We start from the raw sequence: 27,500 nt of genomic DNA on the forward strand, positions 1-27,500 counted from the left end.
AAATTCAAGTTTAAACAACTCCCAGACGGAACTGTACATACGAACACTGTTATCCAGTGTTGGGACAGTTCACTTTCTACGTGAACTACTTCAAAGTTCAGTTCACAATTTTTAAAATGAACTAGTTCAGTTAAACGTTCATAACTAAGTTCAAAGTTCCAAAAAATGAACTAGTTCATAGTTTTTTCAATACGTTGATGTGAGCTATTTTTTTTTCCGGTATTTTGAACATTGAGCCTTTGTGGTTTGTCTAGAACGAAATAGAGTGGTTGAATCAAGTATCGTAGCAAAATACAGTTTCTATCGTGTTTTATTGCACATTTAACACATTTTGTAAATCCCATTGACTTCTGTTGGACTCATTGGTCGTTGGCCGGAAACGGAAAGGGAGGGGGGGGGGGGGGTGTTCACGTTTGGTTGTAGTCTTTTCGCTCGGTTCTAGCCCTACTGTTGAGACGGAGAACCGAGCGAAAAGACTACAACCAAACGTAAACAGACCCCTTTCCGTTTCCGGCCAACAAGCAATGATTCTAGGAGGTATTCTAGTCAGCTGAACTATGAGCCAGAGAACTAACGTTATGGATTGTACATATTTATAATTCGAAATTCGTCTCAGCCTTTATATCACAGATACTCTAGGGTCTATAGCATATAACCGCCTTGTCAGATTACAGTTTAATTCTCTATTCACAATTTAACAGCTCTCGTTTTGAGGAATAATCACAGCGCCATTCGTTTCAATGGGAATCGCGACGGTCTATACTTTTTGACGGTCTAGGCGGAGGATGGGGTGCCCGAACGGCACTCCAGAGGCCCCCTACAGCGGAACTTGGTGGGGGCCCCGATGGAGGTGGTCCCCGGCTACACTCCCAGGACCTCTGCGGACTGTTGGAGACGGGCTTCCCAATCAGGGAGGAAGGCTGCGCCGCCACCGGCAGGGGCCAAGGCGGCGGCGCCAACCCCCTGAACACTCGGGACTGTGTGTTGGCTCGGTCGCGAACGAATCAGTTCGAATGAGCAAATCTTTAAGACGAATGAACCGAACTGATTCCTCTCTCTCGTTCGCCTCGTTCGCCTCGACTCGACTCCTCCCAGACCCACTAGTGGCTGACTAGTTGGTTCACTCACTGTGTGAGTGGTGAGGAGGAACCGACTGAGAGACGTCACGACTCACGAGAGCCAGCCAATGGTATGCTGTTCTAGGACTGAGTCTAGGACGCTCTCGTTGAATTTGAGTTAATGAGAAACAGAAATCAACCGGTTTAATGGGGAAAAAACAAATGGGCTTAGTGAGCCAGCTATCTATTATTCACATTGGCCATCTGTTGCATGGACGTATTTAAAGGATACATTGTACATATTTTAATTCAAAATTCGTCCCAGCCTTTATACCACATTTTCACAACGTACCAGCTCTCGTTGTGAAGACTAGTCGCCGCGCAATTCGTTTCAATGGGAATCGCGACAGTATACTTTCAACATAAAGTGTACATATTTATCATTTGAAATTCGTCCCAGCCTTTATACCAGAAACTCTAGGGTATATAGTGTGGCGACCCTGGGACATTTAAAGAGTTTGTGTGTTATGTGTTGCATTGTATTTCGTTGTCCGTTATGCCAGTTGTTCTATGTGCATGCATTGGAATGTTCTTCTTGTCAATCAGTATGGGGGGCGAATCATCAGGTCAGCTGGGGGAGGGCCTTGGGAGAACAGGAGGGTGGGGGCTTGCACGTTGAAGGGACCGGGTTGGGGGGTTGATTCCCTGTTGCCGAACACATGCAGCTGACGTCACAGTAGAGAATTTTCCCAGGTGAAAGAGTGACCACCTGGTGGAGCCTCATGGTGGACGGTACAGCTGGAAGGTCAGCTGGCATTTCTTTCACTGCATCCTCCACAGCTTGTCCCTCACTCAGAGCTTGGTACATGGACAATGCCGTGGGAATATCAACTCCTTGGCTGACAAGCCTGTCGGTCCTACTCTTCAATGTGCCACCCACACCATCTGGGGCACCTTTGCCATGGCTGGCTTCGAAGTAGTTCCAGGTTCCTCTTGTAAATCCCTTTTTGAACATTTCATTACAAAAGAGGTAAAAATGACCACGCTGCTTGTACTGTGTGCAGGGGCCGTCGCTAAAAAAATGGATGGTTGTCACATCCGGAAATCTCTCTCGGATTTCCCTCAGGATGGGCTCCAGGTGTTGCCATATGGCAGGTGGTCCCTTCAGTCTGGATGCCGATACAGTGCAAAAGGAGGTAGGGGCAGATGCCCCCCCCCACATTTTAAACCCCAGTGTGCAAAGTGGCCTGTTGGTGTGATGCACCAAAATGAACAGCTTGTACTTCAGCGCTGTACTTGCAGCCGTAGTTCTCTGGGAAGTCAATATGGACTGCACATTCATTTGCAGGGAGGTTCAGCTTCAGGGCCCGTGAGAAAGCATATTGCTGCCTGATGTTAAAGAGATGGCGCCTGAACTTCTGGAGCAAAATGGCAAACGTTTCCACCAGCTCAATTTTTGACAATTCAAATTCTTTTTTCGAAGTGATCTTTGAGGCTGCTCCAGGATCATTTTTGTGCTCTTTGTCCACAGCTGGCCCACTGAAGGTAGGAGACACGATCGGTGGCTCTGTAGTGGCTTGTGAGTGCATAGGTATTATTGCTGCATTCCTCACATTCCCCATACATATATTGCTTGCTTGTGGTGTCACACGTGATGGCTTGTGTCAGGCACTCCAAATTGGATGTGTCGATGATGTGCATCGGGTGAAGCATTTTGGCAATAAAGCCTAGATTTTCATGTTGTTTGCACATGCATGTTTCACGATCTGCCAATGTTGGATGCACAACCCAGTAGGGGCGAAGTGTGCAGAACAGTGAGTATGATAGACGGAGGTTGGTCTGCTCAGCCAGGAACTTCAAATGGAGGTTATTCATTGAATCCACCAGTAATCTTTTCTGCATTTTCTTCTTTTCTTTTGTGACCGTTTACTGATGATGATGATCATCATGCTAAATTATACATACACAATTATACATATACAATTATACAATTTTACTATGGATAATAGATTGTCCCTCCTGAGTGAACTGAATGAGATGCAACCCTGTTACTGTAGTGCAACCCTGTTACTCTAATTACAGTAACAGGGTTGCAAGTAACAGGGTTGCAAATCAATGCTAATGTAAGCTTTTCCTCAGGAATAGATACTACCTGTGGAATGTGATGTTACTGTCAAGGTCAAGGACAAACTTAGATATATAAATAAAGACAGAAAACTTGAAATCAATTTGTCTTATTTTGATAATATGACTAACAGGGTTGCGTTGGTCAGAGTGACACACTCAATCAAGGCTGAAAAGATTGGAAAAATATGAAAAATAGAAGAAATGTACCTTTGGTCTACCCATGGTGCTAGCAAATGGTGTAAAGATGTAATTTCTTCTGTGTCAAGTGACTCACTGTTTTTTCTCTTCCACTGTCAGGCTAAATTGGTTTCGGTAACAGGGTTGCACAAATGTTGTGGGACACAACTTCAGTGCATAATTACTATTATTTAAATTATGTTGATGATTAAACAAATTACTTTAACAATTACAAAAGACATATATCAACAAAATCATATATAAAAAAGTAGCTTTAAAACTTATTATAACTGTTACATTTGACATGCAAGTTGGTCATCAAGAAGGTGGGACAAGAGAAAAATGCCATTTTAGGGGGTGCTCGAGAGCTATTTGGTATTTTAAGCAACATTTTGGAACCACTTTTTCTACAACTATATTTACATTTTGTCTCAGGACAAGTATAATTTACACAAAAAGTGCATGTTTTAGTATTTTGTGCATGGATTATTGGAAATTTCCTGGGTGGGACAGAAAATGTCCTCCAATTCTGGAATGTCCCATGTGCATGTTTTTTGTACTATTCTTTTACTTTGTATCCAGAGTGCATTGTTGTTGTCTTATGATCTTCTACAGTCTTTAGAAGTGATTCAGCTTTTGCCCAGTGTTAAAAAGTTAATAAATATATTATGATATTATATATATATTAAATTATATTTAACATATTATGTATATATGTACATATATATTATATATCTTATAAATGATATTATGTACTCATTTAATTATATACAGAAGATATTATACATCATATATTGAAGATATTATTTATTTTATGATATTATTGATATGATGAAACATGATGATGAAATAATATAATATGTATGGACCATAGTGAATCAAGGTGTGTTGACGTGTGTGCTATCAGAGCCCGTCTACGGAGAGCCTTGGCGCTCTCTATTGAGCCCCATTGTATCGAACTTGGTTGAAGTTCCATTAGAATTCCATTTGGGATGATCGCGGGCGAGTGCAGATTGAATGGGGGCCTATGGAGCTAGACGGCTAAATGTATTCTTCTACTCTTTCACCTGCTTGCCGTTGAAATATCACAGATTTTATTGGAGATTCCGCAAGTTAGATATAGATTATAGTTCAAAAGTCGAATGAATGATTACTTATGTCCTTTCAAATTTCTTACAGGTTGGGCCGTTGTCGGAAGTACACGCTAGCATTCTGCTAATTAATGCTGATTGGCCAGGGATGGACTTGCGACTGATAACGACCAAAGAAGCTAAAGCAGAATCAGAAACATTATCTTAAGGAGGACTTTCCATCGAAGTTAATTGTTATGTATTATATAATATATATTATATATTTATTATATATATTATATGTGCGGAAATGCCAAAGTGACTCAGAACTCGCCGTAAAGCAAGACCTCTGGCAGTATGCAAATATGTGACTTCATCTTTTTTAACAGATTTTTAGAACAGATAAGTGAACTTATCATTAGCTGAGTTTGTTATCTTAGCACTCCCTTTTGAATGCAACTTTCAAATTACTTGACCAAAAATTACACCCTGAGAAGAGGGGAATTTGAAGGTAAAATCCCATAGACTCCCGTTCATTCTGCACTCACCCGCTATTGCCCTCGCATGGACAGAGATGTGTTACCGCAACCAGTTCAGAAACCGGAAGTTCCCAGAGAGTGCCAGTTCCCTTCCTATTAGACATTTTCTGGTGCTATCTAGCATTCTTAGCTTGAACATAGTTTTGTATCTAATCTACAATAAGATCACGATCATTGTGGAGGACACTTGAGACTTTAGTAGTGTACATTCTTAAACTCGGTCATGCACACACACACACACACACACGGCTGACATTGTTCTCTGCTTCCTTATCTTGGTCACCACATTCATCTTGCTGCTTCTCTCCTCCTGCATGTCATGGATGATCCTGATGAATCCACGCAATTCGCCTCACATTAAGGCTACGTTTACATGATGACGGTCTGAACAGAAGACGCAAAAGTGGCGTCGCATCTTCACTTTTTATTCTGCGTTTAGACGAGCGTTTTCGGGAGGAAATCTGCGTACATACCGTGACGCAAACATGTGTGGATTTCAATTGGGTATGCTTGTCAGGTGGCTAGGTGGTGCTGTGATACACCATCACACAACACCACCATGTCTGAGCGCATGTGTAGAATCTTCCTTCTTCTCTTATCTGCGCCGCGAAAACCAAAATATAATAACAGATCCTTCTCTGTTCAGTAATACTATCTGTACATATCCTGTACATTTTGTGGAAAGACTGCTGTAAGTTTATTAGAGCTGCCAGAGCAGCTTGACGGTCCGACGCATGGAAATAATCCAACATGTTTGTTTATTTCCCTGTACTGGCGCCGTATGTGACGTAAACGCGTACGTGACATGAGCAGATGTGAGCAGAGTTTTGCGTCTTGGCAGTGTAGACGGAAACGCTACGGCGGAGCGTATTCAAGTTTTCCACTCTGGAGGGTGGTTTCAGATTTCTGCGGTTTTAAGCCCTAAAAAACGCCGTCACCGTCTAAACGAAAGGCACTTCAGATAAAATATTTTGTCGTTTTTACCCGCAAGCGTCCTCGTGTAAACGGGGCCTGAGCCTAATATCTGCAACTGGATTTCTGCAGCTTTTCAAATTCTTTTGAGATTAAAAACTCTCACGCTCTCCTCTTCTTTCTTCTTCTTAATGTCTCCCTCTCCATCTCTCTCCATCTCTCTACCTCCTTCTCTCTTTCTCTCTTCTTCTCCAGCACTCCCCATCTATCTTTGCCTCCTCCTCTCTTTCTGTCTTCCTCTCTAGCTCTCTCCATCTCTCTCTGCCTCCTCCTTTATTTCTGTCTTGCACTCTCACTGTCACTTCACACTTAGGGCTGTATCTTGCACCCAGCGCAATGTACTTTCTACACCAACGCATGTATCGTTGCTAGTTTGAAGCTGGCGTAAATCTGATATCCCCCCGCAGGAAACTTGCGCCTCTACACTTGCGCCCTGAGAGGCGTGTCGGTGAAAAGCAGAGGCGCATTCCGCCGCAAATGATACATGGTGCTATTTTAGTGATCCAAAAAGCAATTGCGCCACTGACCGGCGAATACCTCGTCTAAATGCACTCGCGGATAGCGCAGTTGGTGTTGCTATTCTGACGTGCCATGGCAGGTCGGAATTTCAAGCTTACACACACGTAGGCTATACACAGCACAAACTTGCAAACAATTAGCCTAATTTAGATATTATGATGTCAAAGATCTGTTAATATGTGTGAAACTGCAAAGAAATAGCATGTGGAATAGGGGGGGGGGGGGGGGAAGTCTGTAGGGGCTGCATGAATGAACACTGTATTAGGCTAATGCCATGCGTTGAAATAATAATAACATAATAAACTTGATCAAAGTATATCCCAGCCTTCGATAACAAAATCTTGTTTTAGGATAAATGATAACGTTGGTTAAATTATTTGGGAAAGAACAGCTGATACAGCGCTAAAGAAGTTGTACTTTGTATATTTTTTCTTGCCACAGACATCGTGTACAAGCCAATAACTTTTAGGATTGATGAGTATTTGATCGTGAAAAAAAAAGTTTTACCGCGCTGTCAAAATATCATTTCAAGTTCAAATGCGCTGGCTCTTAAAGGGGATGGAAGATGGCACTCTCAATGGTTTATTGCATGTTATGCCCAAAACACACTCACGGGTAATTAAGCTTCTTCAGACCAACCCATTTTGGATTTGTGCAAGAGTCATTAATCCCCTGGTAAAATAGCAACAGCCACAGAGATCCGCCCACAAAGCTACTTTTGTTTGTTGTTTCATACTTGTATTTCAGACCGTTAAAATAGGGCTCCTAGTTTGTTTTAACCCACCATCTGTTGTGATTTATCTTTCTCACCTGGATGTTGACCTGACACCTTTCAAAATCCTCGAAAGCATCCATAAACTGAACTTGAAAACATACACCACTACCTTAGCGTTTGTTTTTCATATTTGGATTTATAGGAGATAAAGAGGGAGGGAGTGGAGTGCAGAGCGGGATTGACTTTGTCATACAGACAATTGTTGCAATCTCAGCTGAAGAAAGGCTGAGCATGGCTGATATTAATTTGCTTATCAGTGGAAGAGGCTCATTGCTCAACACACAACACATGTTGTGTAGTAAAATATGCAATTGTGGTACAGACAGAATATAACCTACCCTGATTATAGTCCTTCAAGACCCTCAAACAAGCATGAACGGCTTAATAAGCCGTGGCATACAATCAGTGAATGAAGATTCTTACAATAAAAGGCACATTTCTAACTAGAACGGTTATTAAAATGCTTTTTAACGCTGTAACATAGTAATATTCTCAGTACATTTTCCACTGAGAATATTTCTGCCTGTTGTTAGTTTTCACAGGCAAAAACTTGACAGTCACGTGACGGCAGTTTCTGCATTTTACAGAATTAGTTGAATATTCATGTGGTAGTAGGACGTTTTAATGTTGATAAGTCGGACACATCGCAAATGCATTTGTTGATATCTGAAATGAGAAATTACATTTCCAACAGCCACAATCCTTTTTTACATGTGGAAATTCAATTCTAGTTATCGTTATTCTTACTATTAAAAAATAAAATACTGATATCTATAATTCAATAAAGATATCTGTAAATCCGTTTTGACTAGTTGCAATGTAATTTCCTCATGTGAAAATATATTTGTAATTTTTTTTTTTTCTTTTACATATATCTTAAATGAAAATTATACCTAGTCTAAATGACATTTGGACAAGTCAAAATGTGAAATTATAAGTATCTCTGAGGCAGTAACGTTGAGGAACTAACTTTGAATGGTTTCTTAGCCATCAAAGCTACATGTGAGCCAGCTAGGCTACCCCTGATCTAACTAGGCTTGTTATGATTTTGGGATTTTTTGCTGGCCTCTAGTGGCTACTATGACCTTGTGTTCCATGCTTCTGTTTGGGTTCGGCCATCTTGGGTTTGCCACCTGAGGTTAATCTGTTGATTACCATGTGTCCAATTAAGTGTGGGTACTTAAACCTTGTTTTCAGTTCCTGCTGTGCTGAGTTTTTGTCCAAACGCCCATAGTAAGCTTATGCTAAGAACTTTACTCTGTTTATCGTATATTCACCTTTTTGAGTTTTTTGAGAACTAGAATATCATTTTGGAATGATATTGTTGTTTTACCTTTTGTCTGGAACTCCTGAGTTTTTGGAACGTGTTATTAATACTTTTCATTGGAGACTACCTCTGCATCTGAGTCCGGTTTAAACCCTGTTCCAGCGTAACAAGGCTACCTCTGAGCCAGACTACCTGTGAGCCAGATTAGACCAGCTCAGAGAACCCCATAACTGACCTCCTACTACTCCATGAATGATGAAGTCAAGTCCTCCTCAGGGGCTCAGGCGATTGATAACGCAACTTAAACAGTGTCTCTTGAACACAACTATTAGGGCCTGTGTGTGTGTGTGTGTGCCTGTGTGTGTCTGTGTGTGTGTGCGTGTGTGTGCCTGTGTGCGTGTGTGTGTATGCTGACCGCAGTATGTGGATCAATTTATTGAAATACACAGGCAGACAGACACAAAGACGGACGCACAAATAGTCAGACAAATAAAATAAACAGATGGACAGTCAGACTCTCACGCCCCAGAAGCTGATGGATACAAAAACCTGAACCCTCTGAATTGTAAATGAACTGAGACACTTGAACCAGAGGGCGCATGTGTGTGTGTGTGTGTGTGTTGGTTCACAAATCATAATTACCCTATCAAATGAAAACAGCCCTTAGTGGCTGCTGCATGAAGTAAACCTAACGATCCCTGCATGATCCAAACAGCCTGCACACATGAAGCGTAGCCTGCACAGCTGGAACACACCTTTTCTCTACGTGTCCCAACTGAATGCACGCACACACACTCAGATGCACTGACTCATCATATATATCATGACATATATAGATTTTATTTTATATATTATATTATATATCATACTGTGATATCATTTGGCAAACATGGTCTCTCCATTAGAAAGTAATGATTGGACGGATTGGATCACACGATCAAGGACTGATACACAGACTGCTCTGCCGTGTCTGGTGTGTCTGTTGAAATAAAGCCTTTTGTGGAATATTGCCCTCACCCCTGCAATGCCAGAGGTATTAGTTGCTCAAGTTATGTTCCAAGTGGAAGAAGGGTTAGGGTTAGCTAACCTTTAAATGCCACACCTTCGTCAGCCCAGGAGATGAAAGTGACATTAAAAGTTGCCTTACATCCAATGGGACATTGAATGAAAAGGTACCGTCCTAAGGATCATTTCCAGGAATTTGAGTATATCCCAAACATTCGCACTGCTCACACATACAAATAAATATACAAGGTCATACAAAGAAAACACTTTGGTAATCACCTCAAGTGTGAGGAGCATCAATCAAACGAACGATTGATCTGTGGTGGGCGGCTATAGAAGCTAGACAGAATACTGTCGATTATTCTTCAGATGAGAGGAGGGAAATAGTGGTCAGAGTTATTATGAGCAATAGCTTTTGGAGGTCAAAGGCTTGAGCTGTGATGTCTCTGCTATATTCCAGGTCAGTCTTTTTACAGTGGATTTCCTTGTAGGCTAAAGTGTGAGATGGAGAGGGAGAGAGAGGGACGGATAAAGAGAGAGAGAGAGAGAGAGAGAGAGAACATTTCAACTTGGCCAACTATGAGAGACATGCTTCATGCTCAGCTGAACACAAGAATGATCAACAGAATGGTGAGCCTGGCCAAGTGCAACACACAAACTCACACACACACACACACACACACACACACACACACACACACACTGTGACAACCCGCTCCCCACCAGGAGGATCCGGGGGCTAGTGGTGGAGGGCGTGTACCGCCGCCATCCACTAGCCAGCGGCAGAGAGCACCACACCCCTCACCCTCATCAGGCAGATGGGGGACACCTGGCCGGAGGAAGGACACGTGCGGGCAGACCTCTCAAAAGGCAGCGGATAACTCACTCCGGGGAACAGGGAGTAAGACCGTCGAGAAGCCGTCCACTGAGGCCCCAGAGACTACGAGGCTCACGGAGACCCTAGCTCAGCATTGTTGTTCTTGGCTTGATCTATTTTCTGTAAATAAACGCCGACTGCGTCTTAAACCTGGATCCAGAGCGTGGTACTTGCCGTGAGACCAGACATTTAGGAACCGGGTTTCCACAACACACACACACATACACAAACACGGACACACACACATGCAAACACACACACACACAGACAAACACACACACACAAACAAGCACAAACATGCATACCAAATAAATTGGCCTACACACACAAGCACACTTAATTATTCCTTAGGATGGTGAAAAATATGATTTGCATAATTCCACACACACGCACACTTCTCACACACACACACACCGAGAACATGCATATAAATGCTAACCTGGAGCTCAATTGAACCTTTGAAAAGGACGCACACACTTGTGTATTCACACACACACACAAACACACACTCTCAAACACTAACACGCACACACACACACACACACCACCCACAAACACACACTCTCACACACACACAAACACGCACATACACACTCTCACACACACACACACATACACACACACACACATACCCACATAGCAGTTCTCCAGCCTACCTTTTGAAAGGGTAACATTCCTGATGCGCATGACTCTAAAACTTCATGCATAAGCTTATTCCTCCCTTTATATACTCTCACACAGACCCTCTAGTCTCCACTAGCATGGCCTTTACCTACTACCCAAGCTGTCACACTCAACGTACTACACACAGGACATTAGTATGTCAGAGCGTCTGCCAACTGGATGTGTCTGCTGCTCTGTCCGCTTACCTTCCTGGATGCTGTGTGTGCAGCCAGCTGTGGCGGCTGCAGAGCGCGCGCAGGATGAATTATGAATACACATCCAAGGCACTGGAACAGCTGCTCGAGCTGCTGACGGAGTCTCTTTCACATGCATCAGCGATGCACCTCAGCAAGAGACGTTAGTAAACCTAATGAGATGCACCAACAACCCGTTGCGCCGTAGGAGATTTTCAGACTGCATTCCCAAAAACACTGCCAAAACCTCTGATTCAAATCACCCACGCACATACACACACACACCCACTCACATACACACACACACACACACACGCACACACACACACACACACACACACACACACACACACACACACACACACACACACACACACACACACACACACACACACACACACACACACATACACACACACATATACACACACACACACACGTACACACAGATGGATGGGCTGTGAACAAATATCACAATCAGCCGAGAGGAGATTCAGGTGCAGGCCTATTCTCTGACTGAACACAAGAGGGCACTGCTGAGCCCCTCACAAAGTAAAGTAAATGCTTGTAATTGAAAATCATTAATATTATACCATTACTTTAATCCCTCAATCAATTGGTCTTATCTGTAATATCCTCTTATTGAAATATGTCTATGGCTTCCCGGCGTTTATAAATCAAGCATACAAGGTAGTGAGATGTGCTGTTGTTTTCTCGGCTTTATGGGTATTGGATTCACAGGTCAAAGACAAATTTTGCTTGCAACCATTAGGCCACAGCGTTACATCTCAGATGGAAATGTACAGCTAGCTTAGAAGAGGTAATTCACTTGTGCCTATGCCGTACTCCATTTCTGAATTCTAACATAAGGCAAATATTTACTTTGCTTATTTTTTTATTATTTATTAAAATTGGACTTTGCTAGTTTGTTTGTGGGAATGTACGATCTTGATTGTGCCTTTCCAGTTACAGTATAGGAGGGCATAACATGATAGACGGAATTGTAGGTCTTGAAGATATTGCCTAAATTGCCTAAAATACATAAGGGCAAATGTCAAAGTACCATCATTGCAGGGCAATGCAAAGACGCGCGTCAAGTCTATAAAACCGTCAAGTTAACCTGTTACCATTTAAGATAAAATACCTTTCTTCCCACATGCTCATCACTCCTCTTGCTCTGTCTCTCTCCCTCCCCCCCTATACCTTTGAAACACATATGTGCTCTTTGAACCAAACAACCTTCACAGGTCCGTGTGAGAATGGTTCCCCTTTCGAATGATCAACACTTCAACACACACACTCATCTCCACACAAATATAGAACAGTTACCTATGGGGCAGGATTGGATGTGTGCACAGCCAGACACACATGTAGCTGTGCATGCAAATAGGCAAACAATATTTTGGGGCTTTAAGGCTTTGAAAGTGGTGCTCTGTGAGTAATGAAAGAGTGGATGGTATAGTAATGATAGGCTTGTGGGATAAAATGTAGAGAGTGAAGCCACCCCCTCACCACTACAAGACGGCTCCACCTTGATGCATCCTAAAATGTCTGAATGAAGACTGGTGGCTTTAATTGCCTTGTTGACTCTGAGGAAGAGTCAACGGCAGTAGCTCAGGAGGCATATACGGTTGGCTGTTAACCGGAAGGTTGCTAGATCGACCACCGGCTGCTCATAGCTGAGGGTCGAGGTGTCCCTGAGCAAGACCCCTCACCCGGACTGCTCCTGACGAGCTGGATGTCGCCCTGCGTGGTCGACCACTGTCGGTGTGTGAATGAGGGAATGGTTGCAAGTCGCTTTGGATAAAAGCGTCAACAAAATCCTCAGGAATAAATACAGGAATAACACATATGGACACAATTCGCGAAAACAAAGGTGTAGACAGGTAGTTCATGAGGGGTTAAAACATAAGACTTATGAAGAGGGGGGAGAAAGTGGGTAAAACACTACCCCCCGTCTACCCTCAGGGCTAAAGCCTGTGTTTGCATTGAAGCAGATGTACATGGTTTAATCCCTGGGTTCAATCTCCTGCTGTCCACCCCTCCTCTCCTACCGGCTGTTAGGAGTGGATGACTGTAGTGCTCCTGGGTTAGGGCAGGTGAGCCGCTTTAAAGCGCTCCGTCTGCAGCGTTGCACGCAGGAGCAGCACAGCTTGGCAGCCTCGGGTTGGCTCCTTGAATGTGGGCGGTGTCAAGACAGATCTTTCCACCAAGATATATATTAGATGTTAGTTAGATATAACATACATATTAGATATTTATATATTAGATATATAACATATATTGATTTATATAATTGATCTAGGATAGACATATTAAATACATGTATTACATATATATATATAGCATATATACATAAGGTCTTTCCACCATGTACACGCCCGATCGAATCTGATCTCGGAAGCTAAGCATGGTCGGGCCTGGTTAGTACTTGGATCGGAGACCGCCTGGGAATACCAGGTGCTGTAAGTGGTGTCGGGTGGTGGCCAATAGGTGGCACTCTTCCCTCCCATTCACTCCTCAATCCCGATGCCCCATTGCAGTGACGGGGACACTGTGCTGTGGAAGGTGCCGTCCTTCGGAGGAGACGTAAAACGGAGGTCCTGACTCACTGAGGTCATAAAAGATCCCAGGGCGCTTATCGCAAAGAGTAGGGGTTTCGCCGGTGTCCTGGCCCAACCAGGCTTATTGAATCTGGCCCCCTTATTATCCTCCTGTATAATTGGCTGACTCATTAATGCCCTCATTAATGAGGTCCCCCCTTCACTGTAAAGCATCTTTGAGTGTCTAGAAAAGCGCTATATAAATTCAATCCATTATATATATATAACACATTATATGTATTCAATATTATATAAAGATATACGTCCTCATGTGAGTTTTGTAATTGGTTCCCTCACTCCTTCACATGCCTCATCTGGCCATGGCAACACAGCCAGACCGCCGATGATCTGTTATTTTACCAGGTATTGAGCTGGCCAAAGGCCGGTTTAGAGTTCCTCAAACATGGACTCCTGGTCCCGTTCACACATGACCCCATGTAGGAAACTGTCTAAGCAAGTGTGAAAGGGCCTTAAGGTATATTAGCATTGAAATTCTGTAATGCAATGTTTCCAAGAGCAATGGATGATAAAACCCTATCCAATACTGACCTTACTATGGTTGTAAATACCATAAATACATGCATACTTACTGTACGTACATACATACATACATAGTGTACATATATACATAGTGTACACACATACATACTGTCTATACCTACATAAGGCACAAACGTCAAGCTGCTTTGCACAATAATGCTTTTGCGATGTAACACAAAGCATGTAACATAATAAAACCACATAGCTGCATCAACACCTCTCTGAAGGCATAAATATCTGCACTGCATAGAAGGAGACAAGAGATGTCTGAATCAGCGTGAACTACAGTGAAATAAAGATTCAGGGATGTCCGGAGAAGGCAGGGAGGGTTAAAGACTGTTTGTGTTTTTTTGAGTTGCACACGCACACAGCGACGTTGATGTAACGTGAGTTAGGCAACATTCTTTCCAGTCTCTCAGGATGTCAGCATGTAAGAAAAGGCCCCACATTAGCAGACAATTATAATCAATTAATTCAACGTAAAAAGTACATTTATCTGTGAACTGAATTTTGGCAATTTGAACTGCCATTTCCTGTTCAACTTTGGCTGCTACATTAATCGCTCCATTAATATTCGCAAGGGGCCTTGCTGTGAACTTGACTTTACATTAAAGAGAAAACTCTGTTGATCAAACTTGACGAAACAAATACCACCAAGAGAGCTTTTTGGCTATATCTTAAAAGGACAATTGAGTGAAGCCCAACTTCATCACAATGGCATTAAAAAGACAAAAGAGTTTCCACCTTATGACAGCACACATTGCTCTCTCCTCCATCCCCCATTATACCTCTTTTCTTTGCTTTCCTTCATTCCTCTTTTCTTCTCCCCTTTAGTTGTCCTTCTTTCTTTAGTTTGTGAGACATTCTCAGGTTTCCATAGTTTTTTTCCTAATAAATGAACCTTCCTTGGATGGCGTCCAAGCCAGGCTTGCAAGACGATCACAAAGCTGTCCGACGGTGATGTGTGTTGCCGGATCTGGGCTAAGTCTGAGGCTGTGATGACGAGAGTGAGAGAGAGAGACAGAAAGAGAGAGACAAATAGAGCGAGAGAGAGAGAGCAAGAGAGAGAGAGAGAGAGAGAGAGAGAGAGAGAGAGAGAGAGAGAGAGAGAGAGAGAGAGAGAGAGAAAGAGGGCGAGGAAGAGATACAGAGACAGAAACAGAGTGACAGAGACAGAGAGACAGAGGCAGAGACAGAGAGAGACAGAGCTAGACAGACAGAGAGAGACAGAGACAGACAGAGAGAGAGAGGGCGAGAGAGAGTAAGGCAGTTTGTTGGCTGGCTTTGACACTTATCCGCTGCAGCATGGAGGGAGATTAGCGGTATGACGTTAAAAGTGTTGGGGACAAGTAGAATATGGTCGCACTGCAGGAAGGCAGGGGAGTGGAGCAGGAGAGAGCAGGGGAATGAGACAGAGATAGCAGAAGACTGTGGGAGGAGGGTAGGAAGAAATAAAAAATTTAAGAAAGAGGACAAGGTGACATTTCTCCTTTCATTTGTCAACAGACTGAATGACTAGCAGACTAGCTAACACACTGACTAACTAACAGACCACAACTAACCGACTGACCAGCTAACATACCGACTAAATAATAGCCTAGCTTACAGACTGACTAGCCAACAGTCCATTTAACAGAGTGACTAGTTAGCAGACTGATTAGTTGCCTTGCTAAAGGACTGACTAACCAAGAGACTAACAGAATGTAGACTCCAGATCACTGACTACCTTAAACACTGACTGGGTAAAAGTTGAGCTTACAGACTAACTTACAGAGTAACTGACTTCCACAGGCTAACAGACAGATAGAAAGACACACACAGACACCACAGACACACACACACACACACACACACACACACACACACACACACATTATGCACTACCACAACCACACCTGTCTTGTCCATCCCCCAATCTCTTCATTCTCTCTCCCACTCTTTCTCTCTGTCTCTCTTTCTATGTCCATCTCTCTCTCTCTCTCTCTCTCTCTCTCTCTCTCTCTCTCTCTCTCTATCTTTCTTTCTCTCTCTCTCTTTACCCAGCAGGTACAATAGCCAGTGTTTCCGAGGCCCCTCCCAGAGAGCCAGAGTGTGTCCTCAGGGGATAACTAACTTACCCTATCGGGTGTGTGAAATTCTCTCTGGGGTCTCAGATTCCCTTTGTGCTGAACCACTGTTCCCCGGGGAAGGCAAGGAGGGAGAGAGGGAGAGAGGGAGGAGAAACGGGGGGTATATGGAGGGGATGGGGGGCTGGGGATGAACGGTTCATGGGGCAGATCGGTGGATGGATCAATGGATGGATCAATAGATAGATGGATGGATGGATGGATGGATGGATGGATGGATGGACGGATGGACCTGTTGTGCTGGAGGGAGTGGCGGAGAACAACCCATACAGGCTGGTTTGAGGAACACATCAGCCTGTAATGAAGACACCAGTGCGTCTCAGTTTGTTGCGTGTAGAGGAGTGTAGAGGGCATGGTGCTATCAGCCACAGTGCGGTGGCATGAAGCCACCATACCACCATTCATATGAAGTGCTACTACTTGCTTCTTGTCATTGGCTTGACCGCAGGTGACATTACCATTAAAGATGTAATCCACACACACCCGCATGGCATCTTTGGGGAAAAAGATTTGCAATAGTCTTATCAAATAAAGGTTTAAAAAATCCTGTAAAGACAAGAACACTAACAAACCAAGTAACAGAATGTCCTGTGAACAGAAAGTGAAGTGAGAAAGCACACATATATGTAGATTCGAAGGATGGCAGTAGCTCAAGAGGTAGAGTGGGTTGACTGGTAACCTGAAGATTGCTGGATCAATTCCTGAGGTGTCCCTGAGCAAAAAAGGTCACCCTGACAGCTCTTGACGAGCTGGCCATTGCCCTGCGTGGTTGACTCCGCCTTCGATGTGTGAATGTGTGAATGAATGGTTGTCGCTTTGGATAAGAGCGTCAGCAAAATTCTCTAAATGTAAATATATACAAAGCGAAAGAAATGTAGATGCTCTAGCTCACTATATAACGAACAGGAGAACCTCCCTCAAACCAGAGCTCATAGAAAAATATAATCTTTTTCTTTTCAAAGAACACGCCTTATAGTTCTGCAACTCCAACAAGGTCAATGGTGGCACAATCAGTGATTCAGCTGGTTCATAATTCACTGACCTCTCGACGATCTTGGCTGTTATAAATCGGTATAGACACACACACACACTTGAGCACCACCACAAGACCTTTAACCTGAACAAAATCAGAAGAAACACACAACCTTAGACAGTCACACACACACCCCATATCAGCACACACACAACACTAGACACAAGTGCTCTTGTGGTGACTCACGGCAAATTCACATACAGCTCTGTAGATCCACAGCCCTCATCTCCGCAGACGTGTTAAAACAAAGCTGGCTGGAGGATGAAAGGGGTACTGTGTCTTCAGGGAAAGTCCACTTTCTAAAGCACTGCGAGTAGAGGGAGCTAATGAGGATATCAGAGAGAGAGAGACGGCTGGCACTGAGTCTTCTTAAAGCAGACAGCTGCCTCCCATCAGGGGGGCGGGGGACTCAGCTGAGGGGAACGCCACAGTATGCCACTGCCTGGCATCTTAATGTTTCACTTGATTAGACACGGAGAGAGAACAGTACACAACACACACACACCACACTCAGACACGCTAAAACACATGGGTGTTGGTCAAGTGTCTGCCAGCAGCATAGTGCCAGGTAATGAATGAAATAGGGTGATGCGGTGGTCTCTCTGTTACAGTATTGCGTTATGATGTGGTGTGAAATAATTCAAATCTATTTTCAGTTCAGACAAATGTCAAAGATTTCCTTCCTACGTGTGGAGCGCTAATCTTAAGCAGCCGATCAATTCATCGATCAATCAACAAGTTAATTGACCAAACAAACCCTTCAGGGCAGCTTCTGACTCTTTACTCCTGCTGATGTGTTTGTGTTGAGTGGGTGAAAAGGATTATAATCTGAGATACAACAATGAACTGTTTGCGGCATGGCAGCCTCTGCCTTACCAATATACCTTCAGATAACCTGGGCACCAACTGGCAGAAAAGAGAAAGAGAGAGAACTTAAGGATAGTGGTAAGCAAGGGAAGAGAGGAGAACCTAAAGGATAGTGGAGAGAAGGAGAGGAGAGGAGAACTTAAAGGATAGTGGGAAGGAGAGGAGAGGAGATCTTAAAGGATAGTTGGAAGGAGAGGAGGCGAGGGAGAACCTTAAGGGTAATGGGAAGGAGAGGAGAGGACCTTAACCTTATGGATAAGGTTCTCCTGGATAAGGAGAGGAGAGGAGGACCTTAAGGGTAGTGGTAAGGAGAGGAGAGGAGAGGGAGAACCTTAATGAGAGAGCTGGCATTATTTATACTTATTTATATTGCTTAAATCTTTTTATCCAGCCCATGATTATTCTGCAGGTATCTTTATCAAGTATTGTATGTATTGCAACCGGCAGATAGATGCTAAATTGTTATCACACAAGGAGACAAAAAAAGCTATGAATCAAAATTATAGCTTTTTTTATCATCTCATTATTGACCCAATTTGTATTAACTATAAAATAAGATCAACCAATATACTGGACCTTAGGAGGAGAGAGGCAAACAGGAGGATAGAAAGGGTGAGAGGGACATAGAGGAGAGAGAGAACAAAGGGGGTAAGAGAAGAGAAGAGGAGAGGCATGAGAGAAATAACAGCAGGAGGGAGTAGATGGAGAGAGGGGGAAATAAAGGGAAACAGAGGAAAATTACAGAAATATAGTTGAGGACATTGGACCTCTCCAGTGTTCCAGAAGCTACTGGACAAGGACAAACAGGTTCCTGTCGGGGACAGGATGTTGCACCCTGGCAGCCCGATATGTCAACAATGCTGTAGATTAAGAGACACTTAGCTTGTTTGTATTTTGTACACCATGTTTTGTGGTTTTGTGTTACATTCTGAGAGCAGGAGGGAAGAACCAGGAGGTGGACAGGCCAGGGTGGATGAAAGCACAGGGCTGGGTAGGTGGACAGAAATATCTGATTGAACAGGCAGGCAGAAGAGTACGACCGAAAGATGGCGGGCAGGTGGGTGGTTTGCGAGGTTGAAACAACGATCTAGCGATGAGTGGGTGAAGAACCAGGGTTTGAATACGGCAGAGATGATAAACAGAGATGGATGGCAGGTTTGCTTGTTGAACAGGTGTACAGCAGTTGTCTGGGCCCATTGCACAGACAATTAAACACCAAAGGGGGGAGACAAAGCAAAGCCTCTGCTGGCTACGGCCACGGTCATAACAGCTTTGTATTATTTACTGATATATTTAGAATTGTTCATAAAAAAATATATGCTATTGCTTTGGCAACATTGTTATATAGTACTTACACTCGTGCCAATAAAGCATATTGAGATTTTATTGAGAGGAGCCAAAGGTAGGGTTAGAGAGAGAGATCGAGAGAGAGAGACAGAGAGAGAGAGAGAGAGAGAGAGAGACAGAGAGAGACAGAGATAGAGACAGAGAGAACGAGAGATAGACCGAGAGAGAGAGAGAGAGAGAGAGAGAGGAAGAGAGAGAGAGGGAGAAAGAAAGAGAGGGAGAGAGAGAGACGGAGAGAGAGAGAGACAGAGAGAGAGAGAGACAGAGACAGAGAGAACGAGAGAGAGACAGAGACAGAGAGAGAAGCTCAGCACGGTGACTGTGGTGGATGAGGTGCTGCTCTCCCTGCAGCCAACGCTTCATTGTTATTGTGATATATTTTTTAATGAGTGCATGGGCCATTCCCTCCGCTACACAAGGGCCTGATTGAATCTGGCATGCATTAGCATGTAGAAGAGGCCCTGCTTCATCTGGCCCTGGTGACTGACGGCTCATATCATCTCTGTAATTGCTCTGCACTGGAGTCAGATAGAGAGAGAGAGGGAGAGAGAGAGAAAGAGAGGGAGTGAGAGGGAGTGAGAGAGATATGAAGAGAGAGGGAGAGAAAAGCAGGCAGAGGGAGGAAAAGCGATGCAGAGAGAGAGAAAAGGAGAGGAAACGGTAGAGAGAGAAGCAGGGGGTTAGAAAAAGGAAGGGAGTGGGGAAAAGTGGACAGGAAGAGACAGAGAGAAAGACAGTCAGAGTAAGGGGAGAAAGAGAGACAGCCAGACAGACAGACAGCGCAAGAGGCATTTAGAGACAGAGGGAGAGACCGACATGGAAAGAGCGAGAGACCCAGGAGTGTGGAGGAGGAGGTCAAGGGAAGAGAGAAAAGGTGAGATTAGAAGTTCAAAGAAGCCCTGCTGGAGGACACCGAGAGGGCGTGAGAGAGATATGTATGTACCTAGAGAGGGAGCGGGAGAGGGAGAGAGAGGGGTGTACAAGTTCATAGAGAGTGAGAAGGAGAGAGAGGAATATAGCGGGAGAGAGATGGGGGCCCGGGGCTGCTGGATCTCATTTGATATGGCTGTGACTTCTCCTGAGAGATGCAGAATAGCTGTGTTTGCATGCTGCCTTTCTAAAGATAATCCCACAGCTTGGGTCTACGGCAGACTATAATAACCAGGGCCACAGCCCGGGTCTACGGCAGACCATAATAACCAATCTCACAGCCTGAGTATACGGCAGACCATAATAACCAGTCTCACAACCCGGGTCTAAGGTACACCATAATAACCCGTCCCTCAGCCAGAGCCTACCCTTCTATGTGTCCATGAGTGTGTGTACGTGAGTATGTTTGCTGGATGTCACTGTGTGCACATGCGCTTGTCTGCCTGTATTGTGCTCTCCCAGCATATTCTCCCCACTCAGGAGAAGGTGGTGACAGACATCAAGTGCACAGAAGTAGTAAAACACACAATTTCAAAAAACCAGCAAAGCACTTCAAACAATGACTCAGCAAGTTACACCTTATTTTAAAGGTTGATCCTGGTTGCTCTACTCAGTGTTTATAGTTCACATGATCTTCTCGTGAATCAATCAGTCGCTGATTGTAAAACCCCTTCTGAGGTGCTAACAAATGGTATACTATGCTCAGCCATATGCAATCAAGGAACACAACGATGCACATTATCCCAGTATTATTTTTTTTTCTGGTGGAACTATTCAATCAATACACAATAATAGGATATAACACAGCAATATTACATAGCTATATAGTACAAAGCTATATACTGCAGCAGCTAAAAGTATCATCAAGAGTTGTTGTTCCACAGTCAGCCAACCCTGCCAGAGCCATTGGATTAGTGTTGATTGTGGAAGTCCTACAGTAGAGGTATAGTGCTGTACTGAGCTGCTACGTCCTGAGTTCACTCCACTAATTCATTCACCCTAATCTAAATGAACTGCATGGTGCAATAGCCCAGTCGTTTGGACATGAGTCACTTCTGAATCATGAGTTAGTCATTGTATCACTTTCACTTGCCACTGGATAGGGACTGTGTGCATTTGAGCTGGGGTTTCTCATTATCAGTTCAGTCTGCTGTACTGACATCCAATTTCTCTTACACTAAGACTTACATACATGATATGATTATGATTATGATTATGATTGATGATTATGCTATATGAGATTAAGAGGTTATGAGACATTACTCATGGTAGACCCCTCGGATTCAGTCACACGCAAGCAGTAAATACATATTTTCTCCACAGGCCTTGAAATTGAGAATGCAGAAAGTGAGAGTGAAACCCCCTAACGATGAATTATGCATGCTGCCTGGAACAGGCAGAGCCTGTGGTTAATGAATGTCAAAATCAACTTGGGCCTTTGGAGGGTTGCTCTGGGATTACCACAGTAATTGTCTCAATGTTTAAACAATCTGCTTGTGAGATACATGTGTTTCTTTGAGTGGCGCATGGCTCTCTACTGTAACACTATGACCTAGAGGCTCTCTACTGTAACACTATGACCTAGAGGCTCTCTACTGTAACATTATGACCTAGACGCTCTCTACTGTAACACTATGACCCAGAGGCTCTCTACTGTAACATTATGACCTAGAGGCTCTCTAATGTAACATTATGACCTAGAGGCTCTCTACTGTAACACTATGACCTAGAGGTTCTCTACTGTAATACTATGACCTAGAGGCTCTCTACTGTAACACTTTGACCCAGAGGCTCTCTACTGTAACATTATGACCTAGAGGCTCTCTACTGTAACACTATGACCTAGGGGCTCTCTACTGTAACACTATGACCTAGAGGTTCTCTACTGTAACACTATGACCTAGAGGCTCTCTACTGTAACACTATGACCTAGAGCAGGGGTGCCCACACTTTTCTGAATGGTGATCTACCTTTTAAGTGTCTGGGTCAGAATGATCTACTAACTACGCACACTATCTTTTACGCACATTGTCTTTTTTAAATTGACAATACCAAAACGAACACACAGTGTCATACGGGCTATTTCACAAAATGACAAGTTTAATTATTTTACGATTGAGTTTAATTTCCATACCAACCCTGGAAATAACAACAGTAACATCCACAATAGAGGCTACTAATCAGCATGTGATTTCATACACAGCGACAATACATTGCCCGTACAATTTAGTAGCCTACATTTATGATTAAAAAAATCCACACATTGAAATGTAACTTTTTTTTATTTAGGATTTTCTTTTAACATACATACATAGATAGTGGCATTTGGCCCACAGTACACGCTCTAACTCACTGTTCAAACTGAAACTTTCATTAACTTTAACTTTATGTGTACTATTAACTTTATGTGTACATTGCATGTAGCCATTTTTTTTTTTTCATGTGGCAGGTTCACATTACATTGCCAATAAAATTCAGTAGGCCTACATTTATGATCAAATAACACTAGGACACTTTTTAACACTAGGAAACTACAATTCACTGTTCAAACATTGAAACTTTCAGACAATTAACTTTATGCATGTAGTCTTTTTTTTTTTGCATACACAGGGGCATGTTCACATCAGTGGTCAGTAGGTTACCTTATTCAGATGATGACTTGCATTGGATGGAGTCCACAAGGGATGCATAGTCCGGGCAATAGCTACTGATAGTCAGTCTTAGACACGCCTCCAAATGATTGTCGGTCAGGGTGGAGCGGTATTTGGATTTTATAATTTTCATATGTGAAAAGGCTGACTCGCACAAGTACGTAGATCCAAACATTGCAGTCAGAGATGTTGCACATTTTCTCATGTTGGGATACTTTTCTTCTGTGAGCAAACTCCAGAACTGTTCATTGGCCCTGGCCTTCAGGTTAATGTCTGCTTGCAGTGTCAAGATCTCATCCTCAACTTCAGCAGAACTGAGCTGAAACATTGTTGAGATTTTGGAAGCGAGGACATCGATCTCAGCATCCTCCCGAAAAGGGAAGCACATGAACGTAGCAACTGGCTTGAGTAGAGCGAAGTCTTGAAATCTCCTGTCAAAGTCTGACAGGACGGTGTCGATCTGTTTTGCATAACATGCACTGTCAAACTCCGTTGAGTCCTTTTCTTGATTATTCAGCTCAGATGCAAGGTTGCTAAAGTTTCCCAGATCATGGCGTTGGATCTTTGAAGAAAGCAGTTTAAGTTTTCCCTTGAAGGCGTTCACTGTGCTTATCATATTGATCACGAGTTTCTCTTTGCCCTGTAATTCCACGTTTAGCTCATTGAGCATGTTTGACACATCAGTTAAAAACGCCAAATCAAGCAACCAACGATCATCATTAAGTTGCTCGTATTCTGCATGTTTTTTCTCCTGAAGGAACTGCTTTATCTCGGGAAGGAGATCGCGAAATCGTTGAAGGAATTTCCCCCTACTCAACCACCTTACGTCTGTGTGAAGGAGTAGCTCCGTGTGGTCACTGTCAGCCTCCTCAAGCTGCAAGCGGAAGAGTCGTCTTTGGAGAGATTTTGCACGGATAGAACAGGCCACTTTTGTTGCTACGTCCATGATCTCCTTCATGTTCAACATTTTCGCACACAACGCTTGTTGGTGTATGATACAATGGTAACTTAGAAAGTCAGGAAACGCTTCATCCTCTCGGCATTTGGCAACAAATCCATTACGGCAGCCTACCATGGCAGGCTCATGGTGTCGTGATAGACACCAACTTGCACACTGGAATCTTAGTCTTGTCGATAAAGGTTTTGAAAATCTGAAAAATGTCCTCCCCCCGTGTGTGTGCGTTCATATGCAAAACTGTTAAAAGTTCCTCTTTTGCAGTCATATCATGAACCATTCGAATAAAAATGCACAACTGGGCTTTGTCTGTGATGTCGGTAGACTCGTCCATCTGTAGCGAGAAGCACTCGCAACAGTCAATGTCCTTAGCAAGCTGCTGTACTAAGTTGTCGCCCATCATTTCGCATCGCCTGGTCACTGTATTTCTTGTCAATTGAACAGCTTTGACTGCAGACATTATTTCCGTTTTGTTTTTAAATTCTTTAAATAACGCATCTGATGCTTCAATGAAGGCTTCCTTCACCATAACTCCATCCTGGAAACAATTTTTGTGCCTAACAATCGTGCGACTCACCCGGAACGATGCCTCTGTTGCGGCCTTGGCTTTCGATGTTGGCCGAGTAAAAAGAGACTGCTGTCCAAGAAGCTGAGACTTCAACTCCCTCACCTTTCTCTTTCTCAATTCACTGCTTGGAGGAAAGTCCGTATCAAAGGTTCGATGAACCATTCGAAAATGTCTCTCTACATTCCCCTTCTTTGGAAGTGCAATGCTGGATCGACAGATAAGACAGACACACTTTGAGTGTGACATCGTGAATAAGAAGTCCTCTTCCCATTCTTGATGGAAATGGTAAGTCTTCGATTTTTTAATTTCTTTACCTCCCTCATTCATTTCCGAATCATATTTTGTAGGCTACTACACAGAGAATCGAGCAAACGTAAATGCAGCGGTAAAAGGAAAGCGGCGATTGGCGCTTGTCTGGTTGTTATGGTAATGGTGTAACAAACTTTTTAGCAACAAGCAGACTGGCCTGTCTACACGTCAATCAGCGGGCACATTTTAATATCATTAAATGATTGGATGAATTGCTTTTCTGAAAACCGTTTTTTTGTTTTTCTTGGCGAGTTCTGTGAGCTACTCTCATTGGCCCTGCGATCGACCAGTCGATCGCGATCGACGTATTGGGCACCCCTGACCTAGAGGCTCTCTACTGTAACACTATGACCTAGAGGCTCTCTACTGTAACACAATGACCTAGAGGCTCTCTACCTCTCTACTGTAACATTATGACCTAGAGGCTCTCTACTGTAACACTACGACCTAGAGGCTCTCTACTGTAACATTATGACCTAGAGGCTCTCTACTGTAACACTATGACCTAGAGGCTCTCTACTGTAACATTATGACCTAGAGGCTCCCTACTGTAACACTATGATGTATCATTCAAATGGGCAGTTGGGTGCGTTGGTGTTTTAAGGAATATCAAATCTCTCCCAGCTCCCTTATCTGTTCCAGATTGCTCATCTCTCTCAGCTCTCTCAACTGTCTGATAGCAAATAGGACAAGCAACCGTTTCTAATCCAATGAAGTTTAAGATGCATCCCCGCTGGCTGGTGCAGTGTATTTGTGTGTTCATGCACGTCTGACGTTAAGGAGTATGTACGTGTTTAATGTATACCTGTGTGTACTCACGTCTGACGAGTATGTGTGTCTAGCCGCATCCGACATGTGTATGTGTGTGTACATGAATCTGGGAGAGAGTTTGTTTTGCGGACATGGGAGGGAATATATGAAGGTCTGTAAAGTCCATCATTTATGTACATAAATGTACCTCTACTACTAAATTGTAAACCTCTAACATGCACTACTGGAAACCTCTCACACACACTGCTAAAAACCTCTCACACACACACTACTGAAAACCTCTCACACACACTGCTATAAACCTCTCACACACACACTACTGAAAACCTCTCACACACACTGCTATAAACCTCTCACACACACACTACTGAAAACCTCACACACACACTGCTAAAAACCTCTCACACACACTGCTAAAAACCTCTCATACACACACTACTGAAAGCCTCTCACACACAGTGCTATAAAACCAGTCGCATACACGCTACTGAAAACCTCTCACACACACTGCTATAAACCTCTCAAACACACTACTAAAAACACCACACACACATGACTAAAAACCTCTCACAAACATTGTTGAAAAAGTTTTTTCGTCTCTCTCTCTCCCTCTCTATATATATCACCACCCCCCCCCCCCCCCCTCCCCCCCCCCCACACCATTGCTCTCTCTCTTCTGCCCTGTCCTACACTCGCTATCTCTCTCTCCTCTCTCACTCTCCATCATTAGACCAGAGTTTCAGATTGTGGCAGTACAGGGACAGAAAAAACACTCACGCTTTTCACGAAAGATGGAGAGGCATTGCCAACAGAGGATGTAGAGAGAGAGAGAGAGAGAGAGAGAGAGAGAGAGAGAGAAAGAGAAAGAAATATAGGGGGTCATGGAATAAGATGATCTGTACTGGCTCAGTAGCGACTGAGTATATGTGTGTGTGTGTGCGTGTGTGTCTGTGTGTGTGTGTGTGTGTGTGTGTGTGTGTGTGTGTGTGTGTGTGTGTGTGTGTGTATGTGTGTGTGTCAGTTATATTGTGCATCTAAATTGTACAGTAATTGTTCTACATCTTTCAGTCAGTAATGTATATGGAGATTGGTAAGACTCATTTTGCGTCCCAGTTCCGGGGAATCATTTGATCCACTTCCTCAGCATGACCTTCTCATTTATAGCACCGTGCTTGTACTGATAATCAATATTTCACTTTGTCTTTTAACTTTTTGTAGTACTTTGGTTACATTTTAAACTGCCTTAGCAATGTGTTTATTTTCCATGGCAATACATGTACTTTGAATTGAATTTAATTGAATTGGATTGAATTGGAGACAGAGAGAGAGAGAGAGAGAGAGAGAGAGAGAGAGAGAGAGAGAGAGAGAGAGAGAGAGAGAGAGAGATTGAGAGAGAGATTGAGAGAGATGGAGAGATAGGGAGAGAGAGAGAGATAGGGAGAGCGATGGCCATTGAACACTGAGTGGTAAGAAAAGGAAGGAAGGAAGGAAAGATGCAACAGGAGAGGGACAGACAGTAAGAAAGCAATACAAACTATTGTTTGAGGTCACTGTAGA

At 43.4% G+C, this 27,500-nt stretch overlaps 1 protein-coding gene across 1 annotated transcript in view; it reads right to left on the reverse strand.

The window, feature by feature from the left end:
- Window positions 1–27,500, reverse strand: part of znf385a (zinc finger protein 385A) — an 82,602-nt gene that overhangs the window by 43,255 nt on the left and 11,847 nt on the right. The window lies entirely within an intron of this gene.

Source organism: Pollachius pollachius (genome assembly GCF_949987615.1).
Source record: "Pollachius pollachius genome assembly, chromosome: 8".
Taxonomy (NCBI): domain Eukaryota; kingdom Metazoa; phylum Chordata; class Actinopteri; order Gadiformes; family Gadidae; genus Pollachius; species Pollachius pollachius.